Here is a 17,736-nt window from a genome sequence, read left to right as displayed (position 1 = left end):
CGCGCGACCACTCGGGCGCGCCCAGCCTCCGGCGGGGGCCGCACACGCTCGGCTCCGTGGGCGGCCGGCGCCCCCTCCCCAGCCCTGGCTCTCCCCGCACCTCCTGCTCGCGGGGAGACGCCGCCGCGGCGGGCGGGGGCTCTGCTGGGGCGGGCGCCTGGGGACCGGCGGTGCGCCCGGCCGCCGCCGCAGGAATTAGGGGACATGCTCGTTAATTGGTTCCACTATCCGCCGCCGTCTGCCTCCTGTGTGCACGGATCAAACCTTAATTGGTCTTTACATTTATCACGGCGAATTGCAACCCTATACACGAGCGTCAGCCCGCGCTTCAGCTGAGAGGGCCATTCTCCGCCGGGTCCCCGGGGCCCAGCCGGTTGTGGCTGCGGCTGAATTGCGTTTTAGACCTTTTTCTCTCCTGAGATTTGGGTCCACTCGACCCCTGAAGGTTTCCACCTGATGGAGCCACATCCTGTCAGCTCCAGGGTCCCCGCTGTGGGAACAACGTTCAGTTCCAGGCAGGCGGAGTAGCTGCTTGGCATTCATTTTAAGACGCCTTGTTCAGATTCGAGGACATCTAGCCCAAACAGCATCCTACAAGACGGTTTGTTTTTTAAAAAATAAATAAATAAATAAAACCAATTTCCCCTCACGTCCTATCCCTGCTCAGTGCCAAAAGCAGTCATAACGTGTGTCTGGGCCCCTATTTTGAATCTGGTGACAGGGATGCTAGAGGGCGAACCTCGGGGGAAGAAGGAACATTGAGGGAGAGGAAGCTGCAAAACCCGGGGAGGAGAGTTGGGCTCTGAGAAGGAAAGTCTGAAATCTCCCTACCTACAGGGCTAGCTGAAGAAAGGCTTCTTGCAGAGCTTCAGCTGTCTGAATATCCCTGAGACCACTTTCCACTAGAGAGAGCAGTTTCCGTTTCCATGTCAGGAGATGGCCTTTCGAGATCCAGCCCACAGCTGAAGCAATCAGGTTGTAGGTAAATATAAACAAAGATCTGACGGACCGGTCCATAGGGGGAGAAATGATAGCGAGAGATGGTGGGTGGGTGAGTCCAAACCTGCGGCCGCTGAGTCCAAACCTGCGGCCAGGTACAGGCTTTGCTATGCTTCCTCCAACCCATCTAGGGCATTAAAAACCCGCTCCTGGAGATTTAGAGAAGGAGGCTTCTGCCCTTTTCTTTCAGACGTTGTGAATGTTTTTTATTTCGCCCTCACCTCAGATCTCTAGCAGAAGCAAACATTTGCAAAAAAAAAAAAGGGGGGGGCTTTCTTTGCACCTCCCGGCCTCTGGGTGTCTCACCACTACCTGCCAACACTAGTTCAAATGGTGGCCGATAATTTAAAACGGGGATCAAGCAGTTCTTGCTCTCAGTGTGGTCCAGTTGGGGAGCTGGGCTCTTCGATGGTTTCAGAAAGCATGCTTTCTTGTGGGTGTCGGTGCTATTTATGCCTTTGGGTGGCTCAGCACCGTTGTTCGGCGTCATCCACGTACCCAACAGAGGCATACCCTGGCAGGATATAGAAGACTTTCTTCCCAATATTGAGTCACCTCCTTGTTGGTCAGTATCAAATCTGGAGGAAGAAGTCACTTACAACCTGTGGGAGGAAGGTACTCTATGGAGTCTTCTGTCAAGAGGAGCTTTGTTTCCTCCTAAGACAGAGCATCCTAATTCCTAAGGAGGATGCTGATGCTTATCCATGCCTCAGAATCATCCCAAAGCTCTCTGACTAGTGGTGTACTTTTTCACTGAATCCTACGAAACATGAGCAAAAATAAATAAATAAGAATCTATGATTCGGATGGCTAGGAGTTAGCTTGTTAATTGACTAGCTGAAGTGATCCACAGACTCACACTATCAGTATTAATCTAATCAGGGAGAGATTCCTGCAGCTATTACCGTTCCGCTAGTTATTTTGTTGTTCAGAACGGGGACCTGGAGTCTGGCAGCTGGAAAATCGCTGCCGACTTTATTTAGGGTTCAAAGATAACGCTCAATATCGGAGTCAAACTTGGACTTGTGCCGTGGTGTTTTATCACCACAAAGGAGAATTATGTTGTTTGGGAAGCGCCCTTCTTGTTGGTATGCATGTATGTTGTTCAAGTTCTGTCTGTCCCAAGCTCACCAGTCAAGCAATGAGCTGCTGTAACTTTCTTCCTGAGGTGGGGAGCTGGAAGAGAGGTGGGCAGCTGGCAGTGAGAAGGCCAGGCATCCTCTGACACCTTGGCCTTCACTTTGCAAAGATGGCTTTATTTGGGAGGGGATGATTTACATCCCACATGTGGCTGAGTGCATCCTGTCCTCCCAGAGGAGGCAGCAGGGCTGGCACAGGCAAGCTGTCAGACATCTATGCCGAGGACACATGCAAACCCGACACAAAATGTGAATGATTCGTGATCACTACAGACCCAGGGTGAATCAGAATCCACTTCCTTCTGAGGACAGACCTGGCAGCTCCTTAGCCAGGCCTCCCTAGTTCCTTCAGGCTTTCTGCCTCTTCAGATCCTCATTCTTTTGAAATTGTAACAGAGCTATGATGAGCCAATTTGCTGCTGTTCTATGTAATTTGGGTTATTCATTCAGTGGGATGTAGAAGATAAGAACACAGTTAAAGTGGCATCTTTCAACTTCAAAGAAAGATATAAATCTTAGACAGTCGATATGTTCCTAGTTACATGAGAGACAGAGCATTAAAGAAGCAATGGCTTCTCTGTGAGATGGCCGTTAATCCCAAAGAGGCTGCACATCAAGGTTTCCTATTTACCTTGTCCTGGCTCATCAGACCCTCCCACTCCCAGAGTGATAGACAGTGGTTCCCTTATTTGGAAACAAAGCAAAAACACCACTCTCTTTTAGAATTTGGAGTTTGGGGTTCAAGTTTGGCCCCCTTGTAAATTTGGTATATACAGAGTGATGGTCATTCCACGGGGCTAGAATGCTGGATGGTATTTGGGGAATGACCTGGTTACATGATTTTATTCTAATTTAGAGCGTTGCTTTAGAATTTCAACGGTTGCTCCTGTCTCTCTCCAGAAGTGTCAAAGCATCTCTTATTGCAGTGGCTCTGCCTTGGCCTTGCTTGTGGTCTGAAGACCTGCAGCCCAGGCTCTATGCGCTGCAGTGTGAGGTCTGAGATGCCTGCTTGTGACATGTTCTACTAGTGATGCAGCAGTCCAAAGAACCACCCACATCACTTCTGCATGCATCTCAGAACCACAAGCTGCTGATGAAACAGGAGAGAGTCTTTCTCATTCCACCACTAGAAAGTCAGCTTCCTGAAACTAGCTTCAAGTGGAGAAGCAGTCGCCAGGGTAAGATATGAGGGAAAGAAGGATGAGGGCTTCTTTGACTTTGGGGATACTCTGTTGTTTTTGATATAGAGAAGATGATCTCGGTGCTCTTTCCATGCAATGAAACACACGTTCCTTAGGGTGTTTTTCTTTTCTTCTTGTCTTCTTGCCTCCTTTCATTAACTTGCCTGCTGAGCAGTGGCAAGGAAAGCCAAGAAATGACAGGAAGAAATTTTTCTTTTGTTAATGTGCTGTGTTCTGTTTTGTTTTGTCACCAAGCAGAGGATCGGTAATGAGGAGATGGAGCATCCTTACATTCAAACCATGTGTGAAGCGTGCTCTAACAGAACAAACAAGCAAATAGCATAAAAATATAGCAATGAGAAACCAGGTGAATACAGCTTTTGTTCCCCTTGATGAAACTCATACAATCACTGGAGCTCTATAATTTAAAAGGCTAAAAACATACGTCTAAATATTTCATTATTTTTAAAAATGTGATGAGCGTGTCTAAATATTTCACTATTTTAAAAAAAATTGGATAAGCCGCAGTATAATAATGTCAGAACAGCAAACAATACAAAGCCAGTAATAAAGACAGGAACTTCTTAGTCATCTGCAACCCTCCTTGCATAGCTAGTCTTTCTGGCTATCGTAGTTATTTTTCTATTGCTATGATAAGATACTATGACCAAGGCAACTTTGTTAAGAAGAAAGAGTTTATTTGGACCTACAGAGTCATGGCAGTCATGGCAGGAACTATGGCATCAGGCAGCAAGGTATAGCACTGAGCAGTAGCTGAGAGTTTGCATCTTGAAGCACAACCATGAGACAAAAGGAGAGACAGTGGGACTGGTTTGAGCTTTTGAAACCTCTAAGCCAGCCCGCCAGTGGCACACCTCCTCCAACATAGCCACACCTCCTTCCTAATCCTTCCCAAATAGTTCCCCCAGATGGGGACCAAATAGTCAAACATAGGAACCCGTGGAGGTTGTTCTCATTCAAACCACAAGTGTTCTTTGTGGTTTGTTTATTTTGTTTTGTTTTGTTTTACAACTTTCAGTAGAAACTTAGAAAAGAAAAGGAAATGATTACCCTTCTTGAGCAAAAGAGAACGAAGGCAATATTGGATCTAAACTCCCCACCTGGCACCTGGAACTTGGGTGCTTGGTAAATAATAGTAACTTAAACTTCTCCAGCAGCTTATGCTGTGTTCTGCTGCAGTGGTGTTAAGTAGGTAGAGAGGATCACAACAGCATGGCTGAAGGCTTTATATTCGCAAACCAGAAGGTGAAAAGCTGCAGATGGACGAAGCATTTTCTTACAGTGGTGGCTTGGGCACAGCCGTGACCCCATTGTCTCAACCCTGTTCTGAAGAGACTATGCTTTGCACTGTGATCTGGGGGTGCTAACACCTTGAAATACCCCTGTTACCCGTACTTCACGAGACTGTCCTTGAAATGAAACTGACAGCAAAATTGAGAATTGGTAAAAAGCCAATGGGGTGTGTGTTGTGGGATATTTGTAACTGTGTTAAGATGTTTTGCTTTGATTTTTGCAATAAAAGCTGAACAGCCAATAGCTAGGCAGGAGGTAGAGGTGGTACTTCCAGGAAAAGAAGGAAAGAGGAGGAGGAATCTAGGTGCACACCACACAGGCTAGCCAGACACAGGGAGGAAGCAGGAGGTGCAAGATGGAAGAGCAGTAATATCACATGACAAAATGTAGATTAATATAAATGGATTGTTTTAAGTTACAAGAACTAGTTAGAAACAAGCCTAAGATATAGGCTGAGATTTCATAAATAATGTGAATTCTCCTTGTCATTATTTGGGAGCTGAATGGTAGGAAAAGAACTTGTTACATATGACACTCAGACTCAGGGCATGTATTTCCACATAAGGCCTGAGAACCCTTTTCAATAAATGGGCACAGCTTCCTAAGCAACCCAGTGCTTGCAGCTCACAGAGGTGTAGCTACTATACAGTGAGCACTTGGACAACTGGCGCTAGATAGAAACAGCATGGGCTCAGCAAATTTACATGGCTGGGGCAAGTAAATGCTGTTCCGGGCTAGTGCAGTCAGAGAAGGCTGAAGGTACACAGTAAAGCGGTCCAGACCTAGAAAACCTTGAAATAGATACAGTAAAAGATGGGTGTAGACAGTCATAGAAAAATAAATAGTTTAAAGATAATAAGGTCTTTAAAGAAATAAAATAATGTAATAAGTATAAGCCATGTAAAAATGAGAAATACACAGGGGTCTAGATCCTGTATGGTACATTGCTGACTTTCAATTTTTTAAATGCTAATGTACAAAAAGCAATAGTTGCTGAGAGACATTGGATTATGGAAACTGCTAAATTAAACCAATCTATATATTTTTTAAGGATGTCTTAACCTCAAAATGGAAGTTATAAAGTATGTTGTGTTGGGGCAGAGGTTATGCTTTTTGTTTCCATAGGAAACAAAAGATTATGGTTTCCTTCAAAATTAATGAAGATCAGATTTTATTGGGGGATACCTCCTGAAAATCTTGGCTACAGACATAAAAAAGAAACCAAGAAAGACTACAGGACAGATGATACCATTCAAAAAAGAATGGTGGACATCAAAGAACCTCCATATAGAATTTGCTTTATTGTAGCAAAGATAGCCACTAGGCAAGAAACTATCCTTGAATCTACTGATTTATTTGTCCCTGGTTCTTTTTTACTGAAAACTCATAAACTTTTAAAGGTAGCATATATATATATATATATATGTATGTATGTATATGTATATATATATACACATATATATATGCATTAACACAAGCATGGAATGTGCAGTGTGTACAAATCAGCTAAAGATGTTTTTGTTCTGTTTGAGCAATTAAAAGGCATTTGTCAAATTTATGAGTCCATTGGAACTGCATAATTCAAGTATAATATAAATCTGCATCCATCTGAAAGGATGACATGAAGTAATAAGTCATGAGGACTCTGTAGCCAACAAGATTTATTATGTCTCATCCAGTGTCAGAGCTGTTCCCATCGTGGAGGGATCAGCATATACGTCATCTGTCCTACAGTCCTTCTTGGCTTTTTCTTTCTCTATGTAGCCAAGATCCTCAGGAGGTCTCCCCAACCAATCTGATCTTCATTAATTTTGAAGAGAACTATACCTTTCTGTTTTCCTTTGAAACAAATGCATAACCTCTCCCCCAACACAACACATTTCTCAATTTCCATTTTGATGCCAAGACATTTCTAAAGTATATAGGAGATTTAAGTCAACAGTCCCTTTCATAATCCAGTGTCTTTTAGCAGCTTCTGGTTGCTCATCAGCATTCAAAGAATTCAAAGTCAACAAAACACCATACAGAATCCAGATGTCCCACATGGCATATAGATAGATAGATAGATAGATAGATAGATAGATAGATAGATAGATAGATAGATGATAGATATAATCTTTAAAGACTTCAGTTTTAAAATAGTTATTTTTTCTATGACTGTCTGTACCCATTTACTTTAGCATCTAAGCACATTTTTAAACATATTGAGCCAATTTAGAGGTTTTCTCTTCCTGGAGCTGGCTTGCTAAGTGCCTGCAGCATCAGCTTTCTCTGACCATGAGTCAAATCTTAAACTGGCATGTCAGCTACCACATGGCTCAGCTTATAAACATGGCACTGGTGGCTGACTCCAGCCCACAGGCAGCAACCAGTAGCCATGCCTCTGTATGCCCATCACTGGCCCACCTGAGCAACCGTAGGCCTAGGAAGCCATGTCTGGCTCCTTGTCCAGAACTTTCTTAGCTTTCTCAGGCCCTGTGTTGGATATTCAAGCCTCTACACTGGGTACCATATGTAGCAAGTCTTTCTGTCTCCACCAACCAGTTCCCAAATAGTTACACAGAGACTCTTATTAATTATGGAAGCGTGGCCTGTAGCTTTGGCTTGTCTCAACTAGCTCTTATAGCTTAAATCAATCATATTTTCTTCACCTATGTTCTGCCATGTGTAACATCCATCTTAGACCTCCTGTTTCCTCTACATGTCTGACTGGCAACTCAGCCTTTATTTTTCCCATACTTTTCTCTGTCCCCAGAGATCCCGCCTGACCTCTTCCTGCCTAGCTGTTGGCCATTCTGCTTTTTATTAAACCAATCACAGCAATCTATTTCACACTGTATAAATATCCTACATCTTCATGTTATTATTTAGGAGCTGGCTAATCAAACAGAAAAAAAAAAAACTCATTCTGGAATGCCAGGTATGTGATTGGTCTGTGGGTACATTGCTTTGCCCAGTATATCAGTCATTAAAGAAAAAAGGCACAGCTCAGATATTGAAGAACTAGATGTGATATATGAAATGGCTTTCTACCTTCTTGTTTAAAGAATGATAGATTTATACGGAGGTGGATGAGATTCAGGATCTGCATACACAGCCGATCATAGCCGATCACAGAGGCTCTGTGTTTTTGCTTAGCATGTCTAGACCTCTCTTTTCTAGGAGGAAGCGCTAACACTAATTTGCCCTTCTATCCCTATAGTCATTGGGAATGTCAAATAATATAATAAACCGGGAATCATTGGAAAAGAATTCTAGAAAAATTCTTAACTGTCAATTGATTTCTCCTCGGATCAAATTACCATTTTCATTACTGTGCTTACTTTAAGAAAGAACAATAAATACATTGGGACTCTTAGACCAGTGATGGCATCATGTTGACTTTTATTGAGAGATGAGCCTGCAATGTGTGAATTACCAAGCTGGTGATTCTTCAGCAACAATATGGGCTCTTTGTATAAAAGATGGTTAAATGGATGAAAAGGAGTATCAATTTATGTTCCAAAGGTATCACTCTTCAAGGTGGGAACATGCTGCTTCTGTGTCAGTGCTAATGTCTCTCAAATACTATACCTTAAGACCTAGGCCCCAAGGTCATAATTATAAAGTAAGAACTTTTAAGGAGTCAGTCATGGTGACTCTGCCTTTGCAGAAGAAACTGAGAAATATTACCATGCCCCCTTTACCTTGTGAGGCCATGGTATTTGTCCCTTTCTCTGTGCCCCTTTTTTGGACTTCCTTCTCGATCCACAATGATGAGGAATAAATCCTAATTTTTTAAATTACTGTATCCAAAGTATTATCATACAGCAACCCGAATGGAATAAGGAGCAGATCCATCTGTTGTTATTGCTGCTACGTGTCACAGACTACTGCCTGCTAAATGTGAAGCTCATAAAATTTTAGAAGATATGTGATTGATTATTCCTTTGAAAACATTTCTCAAAGCTGAATACTTAGTATTAAGATTGTACAACGTATATGTCTGTGTGGGAACTGAACAAAATAATGGTAACTTCCTCTCTGTATTGCATATCATTCTCAGGTATCAGAAAACCAGCTTATATATAAAAATCCAGTGCTTACACCAGTTTAGAAGATAGTCACGGTTTTCCAAATAAGAACTCCTGTGGAAAAGATTGAGGTGGCAATTTCTCAGTGTGAACGCTATAAAAGCATATGGAGAAAATGTCATTTTAGAAAATGGTTGATTCTGAGGTTTTCTGCCGCATTGTGTTACAACTATGGCTTCAGTGCTCTGAATTTCATCCTCCTCTGCATCCTCTAGAGGAAATCCTCTTTCCTTTCCCCAGTCCCTTTTATTACTATGGAGCCCATGGAGAGGGGAAGGAAAAAAAGAAGGGAAAAAGAAAATAGAAGAAACAGGAGAGAAATAGATTTTTTTTAGGAAGTTTTTAGAATATTTTTCTCTTGTCCCTTAAATTCTACAAAGAAACAATTTAGGATTGCATGTGACATCTTTGACCTGACGCCTCACCTAATCTGAAGGTGGTTCCGAGCTCTTGCGGGCAACCCCAAGGTCTGACTGTAAAGAATTCCCTGCACATTTTGAGAGGACGAGCCTTTGGCTAATTCATTTCTGCCCCAAAAGATTTCAAGGAAATGAATGTGTCTAGGAAAGGGCATGAAAGTCAAAATACACTGACACCAAATGAATATTTAACATCCTTACTTCTAAAGTTGCTCACAGATAATATGGCGCAAAGACAGCAAGTTCAGTCTCATGGCAATCACACACTAGAAGGCTCAACCGAGTCGCTGAATTCACAGCTCAAGATGGCAACGCCGTTTGTAAGCACTTTATTCTTTTTATTGAGCAAATGTATCTTTTGAGATGATAAACAGTAAAGCTTGCTTGCTTGTTATAGAGAAAAACTACAATAGAAGGTTTAAATCAAAGTTCTCCCCCTACTCTCCCATCATGCAACTCTTTATATTATGTACAGACACAATTAGTGGAGTGAATTCCCAGTAGAATTTTGTAGTCAGATTTTTCTGCATTGCAGATATTGAAGTAAGACACCAATTGCAAACCAAGTGCTTTAAATGGATCTGATGGACTCATTTAAGCACTTGTCTGGAATCACATGAGAGCCTGGCCTGGTCCCATCTCCAGGACAATGTTGGGCTATCTTAAAGATGGTAGACTATGGGCAGTGATACCTGCTAAAGACTCTGTAAAAGTGAAGGGCGAAGGCGGCTGTTATTATAACTGGGAGAATGAAATAAGGAGATAGAAGAGTACCTGTTGCAAAGGGCAGGGCAGTTCCAGTCAATGAAAAAATGTCCTGCATTTCATAGGACTTACAGATGTTTTGGCGGGCAAAATCCTTTCTCCACAGGGTGGGCTTTGTCACAAGATTCTGGCACTCAAAGGACTGGAGAATCTGAAGTCATCATTAAGACATCAGCTCCACCTCCCGTATGCAGGCTGCCTGACTTTACAGCTCCCCACTTTGCTCATTTCAAACCCAGTACCTAGAACAGTGCCTGATACATTCTCCAAATCACTGATGGAATTAATGAATTCTATGAAGCAAACACCCTTCCTTTTTTATTTTGGGGGTATAGAGGTTACTCTAATGCTTGCCATGCAACTGTACTCAGGTTTCAAAGGTCAGAAATCTCATGGACTCTACTGAGGACCACGAACTAGTATTGTTCTAGATTATTGTTAGGACAGGAATTCTGCCCACACTAGTATGTAATGATGGTGATCTAGAAATGAGGAAATTTCTCCAACAACAGTTCATGTTTCTTAACTTTTAAGAAACTTACATGTGTTTGTGAGTTTGGGCACATACATGTAGACGTCAGAGGAGAACTTGCAGGAGAATTAGTTTTCTCCTTCAGCTATGCACTTTGTTTTCATGTCTGTTTTTCAGTCTTTGTGTTTTTTTTTTTTCTGAGTCAAACCTATTATTCTTGTTTCTTTCTTACAACAATGAAAAGCGAGTTGCTGGTCCTGCTTGATGGCATGGATAAGGCTGCTGCAGGGCATGTAGAAAGAGGCTTTCACCAGACGGTGCTCAAGCGTGGGATGCCCAGCGTGTTCCAGCCATTTCCCTGTAGTGCAACTGGTACTTGTTTGCAGTTTTATATAGGCAAGGGGACTACAATCAGCAAAAGACAGATGACTTGGCACCGTTCCCAGCCTTTCCTGTTCTTCTAAAGGCACGCATTTGAAATGTGGGTTATCCATCCTTATATTAGGTGACATATCACACAATATTACTGCTGAATCAAAAAGGTCCATATAAGAATACTAATTGAGACAGAAAGAAATAGGAATAATGGGCCCCTTTCATGCGTTTCTTTATTTACCCACTTTGGCATACATCCCCTGAAATTCTGTATCTTACGAGTCTTGCTTAATTCTGAGGAATGAGGTTGGTACAAAGACAAAACAGAGGTTCCTGGCCTTGGAAATTTTACGGTATGGTAGAAAGATAGATACAGATGCAGATCTGTGCACACAACAGATGCCCTCAGGGCACAGAATGCAAGAGAAACTGAACAGGGGAGAGTAACTAATTCTTCCTGGGGTAAGAGTTAGCAGTCTCATAGCCCGTTAGGAAAGAAAGGCTGCACTGGAATGGCGGCTAATATTGCCTGAAAGAGTAGGAACTGCTCAACAAACACTTCCTGTAGAGGTACGCCATGGAAGGCTCAGAAGGTTAAAGAATGGCAAACTACAATCAGAAATTTCAGATTACTTAAAGGGAGGAATGTTAGTCAGTGGATCAGCTGAAATCAAACAAGGAAGTTTGGAAATATTAAGAGGATCTCAGATTTAAAGAGTTGTCATCGGAAGGTAGAGTAGAAAGAAGACAGATGGAAGACAGAGAACACTTGCACTTAGGAAAGTGACAGGGGAGAGGGTCAGTGCCTCATCTCAGGAGAGTGGCCTTCAGTTGATGTGAAAACCCCCATAACCATTAGGATCCAACAGTGGCTTGAATGTTCGTGCCCAGACAGAAGACCACAGAAAATGATCAGGCTGTAATCACTAGACAACCGTGTTCTTAGTGCACTGCAATTCAACTTAGGGGGAAAAAATGGCATCTCCACTGGAAAAATAAAGTTCATCCAGGGATCACATTTTCTCAGCAGACTCTGCTCGCTGTACTTTTCCATCAATAGAGAAAGGTCTGTTTATTCTCATTCGAGTTTCTTGACTTCAAAGGTACCAGTTTCGGTCATTCTGAAGGGAGACGACTTGGGTGGTTTTTCTCTCTTCAGCTCCTTCCATGAAGCACGCCTCCTTTTGTTCTGTCTTCAGCGGGGGTGTTTGCTTGTTCATTTTGTCTTCCCCTTCCATTCTCAGAGCCGGCCATACTCTTTATCTTCTAACTGGAACACTGTGCCGAAATCAACTCATGAAATTACCATAACCACGATCCAGATTGCACTGTGCTTCCCCCTCAATATGCACATCCGGCCCCTTGTCTGAAGTAGGTAAAGCAGATTTTCACGTATGAAATCAGAGAAGTCATCTGAATGGCATACACAAGTGGTACAGCTCAAAAGATGAGCTGGGACTCTGCTTCTCACTAAGTGCTCTGCTCTCTCTTGACACTGTCATGCTTCCCACGGACTATTTGCAATTCAGATGGCTCATCTGCATATTTGTTCAGTCCACATCTAGGGGGAAAAAAGAGCATTGGTTCAGAATGTAGACAATAATGGCCTTTTAATAAAAATGGCTCTTTGTAACTTAAAAGACATTAATCTCACTTAAATCTACAATTTTGTTGAGTTGACAGTGTGCTTAAAAAAAGGAATATTTAAAACTTTGATCTTTGCCTTAATGGAAATTTTCTTTTGGTGACTACTTTAAAGATTCTTGAACTTTGAACTAGTTTATTTGTTCATCTACCCATCCAAACTCTTATTTATTTAGTTTTGAAACAGACATAGTGTTGTGAATACTAATTGTTGAACTAATGCATTTGTTCATCTACCCATCCAAACTCCTATTTATTATTGAAACAAACATTGTGCTGTGAATACAAAAAAGAAATAAAATACATTTTCTGTCAGCAACTCAAGATTCGAGGTTCTGGATCCCAAATCCCCTATCTTTTGAAATATTTTTTCCCTTCATTTCTTTTACCTAGACCCCAACCTCTTCTAAAAGAAAGGCTTTGTACAGACACACCAATTCTTGTCATGTTTTGCTTAGTTATTGTTTGGTCGGAAATGTCACCTCAGTTCCCCTTTATCCAAGTAGTCTGGAATGTTTGGTTGGAAGCATCACCCCAGCCCCTGGCATTCATTTTGGAATGTCTGGTGGAAAGTTCCATTTCAAGCCCCCTCCCCTGGGAGTTGCCTCAGTCCAAACTCCACCTCGGAGAAAGCCCACCAAACAAACAGTGACCCCTCCCCACAGAGGATCAAGACCACTCCCACAGGCTATTTAAACTGTCCACCTGAGAATGAACACATGGTCTCGCCAGTTCTCCTTCCCCTTCTCCGTGTTTTCCTGGAGGGCCTCCCGGGAGTGCTGGCATCCACTAAACCTGGGCTTTTTCTAATTCAGTTTGATTTGGTCTAATTTGGATCATTGTGTCAGTGGAGAGGTTATAAGCAAATCCTGGGCATTAAATAGCATCCTTTGAATGATTGATAAACAGAAAAATCATGTCACCTACAAATATATTTTTAAAACAAAAAAGACAACATAAAAAAATATAATAAAGCAACCTTGAGGGTGGAGATGATCTACTTCTGGTCAGTCATTTTCAATAGACTTTTGGAAAAAAACACTTGTTTGATAGTGACGATTCAAGAGATATTGGAGAATTACATAACTTGAATAAATAATTATGAAAATATGATGCAATGAAGGATTGCTTAATTTGAATAACATGAAAGCCAAGTTAAAAAAACTGAGATGGGAGCAGTGAAGCAGACAACAGAGAATGCTGAAGAAAACCTGTTACAAAAGAATTATCAAAATTTATTAAGACATAGGAGAAAAATGATTAAAAACTTGAGGCACTTGGGGATATGATATATACATGGGAATGTTATATGTTGGGGTTGGCAAGAGGTCCCCCAAAAGACCACCAGTCACAATGCAATCAGCAAGAGCGTTTATTATACCATATACATCTGGGCTCTCACACACCTGTACAAATGCTGATAACCCTGAGAGGGGCCCTGAGAGACCACAGCTTAAATTTGTAAAGCAGTGTAACCATTCTACTTCCGATTGGCTTATGCAAGTGGCAATCATATTCGTGCATTTCTAATTGGTTTGGGCTAGGAGGGGTGGGCCATGGCTATAGCTTTTCCATTCTTGGACAAATCTGGACGAGTCCCAGGCTTTATCCTTATGTCGTCATCACCTGTGTGTGTGGGTGGAGGTGGGGAGGGGTATTGGTCCAGGTCTATGGTCCTCATCCAGTGTCATGGGCGTTGGTGATTGATTGCCCTTTGTGAACAGAGGCCTAGTTCTTAACTGAGTTATTAGGGGTCTGTCATAATATTTGCCTGGCCCTCTCATTATGAATATCCAAGCAAAGAGTCTACAGCTCCTGAGGGGGCAGAAACAAAGAACCAAGTGTCAATCAGAAGAAAACTTTTGCTGAACCAAAGAAATTCAGTTTAGCACTCAACAATTAAAAAGTACAATTACAATCCCCAGGAAAATGCCAGAAGGAAATAGCACTCACCTGTGCATAGTTATTAAGCTAATGTAGTGAGCCTAGATGCTCTCAGCCTCTCTGTCTTGCCACATGCACAGCAAAACCAACAACAACCATCAATCCCTACTGGAAACAGGGCATGACAAATACAAGAATATTGTGTTGTCTTTGAGGTTTTTCTTGGGTCCTGAAAACTCACCTGAAAACTGTCTAAAAGAAAGAGCCCAAAGAAGAGGAAAAGGAAATGTTATGTCTTCAGGAAGGTGAAGATATCCAGCAGAACCCTTAGCCATTCTTGTTACCTGCACTAGAGGATGGAAATCCTGGGGTGGAAAAAACATTGCCTCATTAAACAAATAATTTTCCTTCCTTTACCACTTCTTAAGATGGTTCTACCTCCCTAGGTGGGGTTCCTTCTTCCTAAGGAATGGTCACTTAGTCTGCTGACCTGCTCAACTCAGTTAACTCCTTTTGGAGTACCGCGGAACGTTGTGCCTGCACCTAAGCCAGGAAATGGCTGCTCCTAACGGCTGTCACAAAGCCCGATTGATGAAGGTTACTCCACAGATGGCAACCTCTAACGGTTCAGGAAGGTTAGAACTTAATGAGAGGATTGGAAATGCAAACAAGAATCGCGAGGCGACCCGAGGTTTCTACCAAGGGAAGCTGTCGTCTGTGGGCTGAAGAGGCATAGGAGAAGGCAGGACCCGGTGATGGCTGCTCCCGGAGCAACCGTTTTCCAGGCCTCCCAAAGCTGCAAAGGGCTTAACACTGCCCAGATGCTGCAGCTCAGGAAGACAGTGGGAAGAGGCAGCAGTCCTCCCTCTCTCTCCTGCCTTCAGAACTCTGGTGGGGTACCTCCCAAAGGATGATCAAACCAGAAGGTAGCCAGTTAAGTGTCGCCAAAGCCGAGAATGGTCCTCATTGCTCTGGAAGGATCAGAGCTGGGCGGATAAATCTGGAACAGAGGAGGAGGGTAGGACAGGAACTTGTGTAACAGGAATAATTGGTAACACACTGATAATCAAGCTAATCAAAGACTTACAACTGAATCTGGCTAGCCTTGGGAAGGAAGCTGTTTTGGTACAGGAATTCTACATTCAATTAAATGGGTATTCGTGTGCAAATGAAGTGAGAACAATCACACAGTCAAGGCCAGGCCTGGCTAGCAGTCTTCTGGCGAATTCAGCGAGTACAAGACAGGGTCCTTCACGCTGCTCTCCAACGTAAAATCACGCTAAAATCAATTTGTAATAAACAGTGCTGAGATTTCTCTACCAATTTAGATTCTACTGGTTGCAGGGGTATGAAACTGTGAATTAATTGACAAGGGACAGGTTAATAGAAGAGGGAAAAAAATGTATTACAGATGCAGGAGTACCCAGAGAGTTTTAGGTAGGGTTTGTATAGCAGCCTGCCGCCAGAACATAGGAACAGGGGAAAGGCTTCGGTGATAGAAGGCTCTGCTCCGATGATAAGGCTTATTGACACCGCATTTTCCCTTATTGTTAAGGTGCCCACGGTCAGTTTTCCACCAGTGTTTTTGTGATGTCCGGCTCTCTCCATCTTGTCAGGTGAAGCAAGTTGAGGCAAGACTGCTCTTCTCCCTCTCAGATGGCTTCACTTTGAAGTAATCTCTCAATGCCAGTTGGGTGGCTCACTGGCCCCTTGACATGGCTGTGAAAGCAGAAACACAAAGTTCCATGGGAATGCCTTAGCAGGGGCAGGGGAAAGAATGGACAGGAATGCCTTAGCAGGGGATAGAATGGATGGGAATGCCTTAGCAGGGGATAGAATGGATGGGAATGCCTTAGCAGGGGATAGAATGGATGGGAATGTCTTAGCAGGGGATAGAATGAATGGGAATGACTTAGCAGGGGATAGAATGAACGGGAATGCCTTAGCAGGGGAAAGAATGGACAGGAATGCCTTAGCAGGGGATAGAATGAATGGGAATGACTTAGCAGGGGATAGAATGGACGGGAATGTCTTAGCAGGGGATAGAATGGACAGGAATGCCTTAGCAGGGGATACAATGGACGGGAATGCCTTAGCAGGGGATAGAATGGACAGGAATGCCTTAGCAGGGGATAGAATGGATGGGAATGTCTTAGCAGGGGATAGAATGGATTGGAATGTCTTAGCAGGGGATAGAATGGACGGGAATGACTTAGAAGGAACAAAGTGGGCTATCAGGGAGACTTCAGCAAGAGCTGAGTTGAGCCTGAAGCATGCATGGCTACTATATATCTGGGAAAACAGCTCTAGAGGAATCCTGGGAACAGACGCTGAACAAGCATGGCACAGAGTTCATGGGATTATGATTTGCCTGGCAAGCTCAACGTTAGGGTATAGTGAACATACTCTAAAGAGGGCCAAGTCTCTCTCATTCTATCAGATTATTGAAATAGACTTTGAAGAAATCGAAACAAGAGACCTTAAAGAAATAGAAATGTCTCTAGGAATCTCATACAGGAAGAAGAAAAAGGCCCCAACCAATGGGGAATTTGTCTCCCAGAGAGAGATCCCACAGGGTTCTTGTGGGAATACATTGCTGGCTGATTAGAGGTCACAGTCTGCCATAGCCTGGCAGCTTTTTCTAAGACCAGCAATATGGAAATTCCCTCCCTCCCCAGCAAGGCTTCCTGCTCTCTACCAGCCCTTACCTAGAGAATGTCCTTGGCCTGGAGGACTGACCTTATCTGAAAGTTGTCTCCAAATCAGATGCCTGTGTCTAAAAGTAGATGCCTGATTCATCTTTAGCTTGAACTTTGGCACAGATTCCTGCTAGAAGATCTGTGCTAAAAGTTCTGGTATAGGACCCTACTGCCACATACTAAGGCTTGTGATAGGCGCTTTGCCACTTAATGCAAATTAGGGTTGGTCCCCAGTCTCCCTAATCCTATATATGCTTAATACTCTGGAATAAAGTTGAACTGCTGTGTCACTGAAATCTCTCTCCCAGAGAGCTGCCTCCCTTTGTGCTCATGGGCCACGTACAAAGCTTTCTATCACCCTTCTGCCTCTTTCCCCTCTCAGACTGATGGCTGACAGGCCAGAGGGAAAGAGGACCCACACACAGGTTCTAACTTGTCAGACCACTTTACTGGTGTGGGAGGTGTAATGTACAATTAAGAAATGTAGGTTATATGATAAGGCCTCTCTTGGGTATATTCCCAGGAGTGATATTGCTGGGTCCAGGGGTAGGTTGATCCCGAATTTCCTGAGAAACCTCCACACTGCTTTCCAAAGTGGTTGCACAAGTTTGCATTCCCACCAGCAATGGATGAGGGTACCCCTTTCTCCACAACCTCTCCAGCAAAGGCTATCATTGGTGTTTTTGATTTTAGCCATTCTGACAGGTGTAAGATGGTATCTTAAAGTTGTCTTGATTTGCATTTCCCTGATCGCTAAGGAAGTTGAGCATGA

This window comes from Alexandromys fortis, unplaced genomic scaffold (assembly GCF_014885135.2).
Source record: "Alexandromys fortis isolate MF-2015 unplaced genomic scaffold, M_Fortis_MF-2015_v1.1 scaffold_2_26212498_36691700, whole genome shotgun sequence".
NCBI classification, from domain to species: Eukaryota; Metazoa; Chordata; class Mammalia; order Rodentia; family Cricetidae; genus Alexandromys; species Alexandromys fortis.
The sequence above is the reverse complement of the archived record's forward strand: the minus strand, read 5'-3'. Positions refer to the sequence as shown.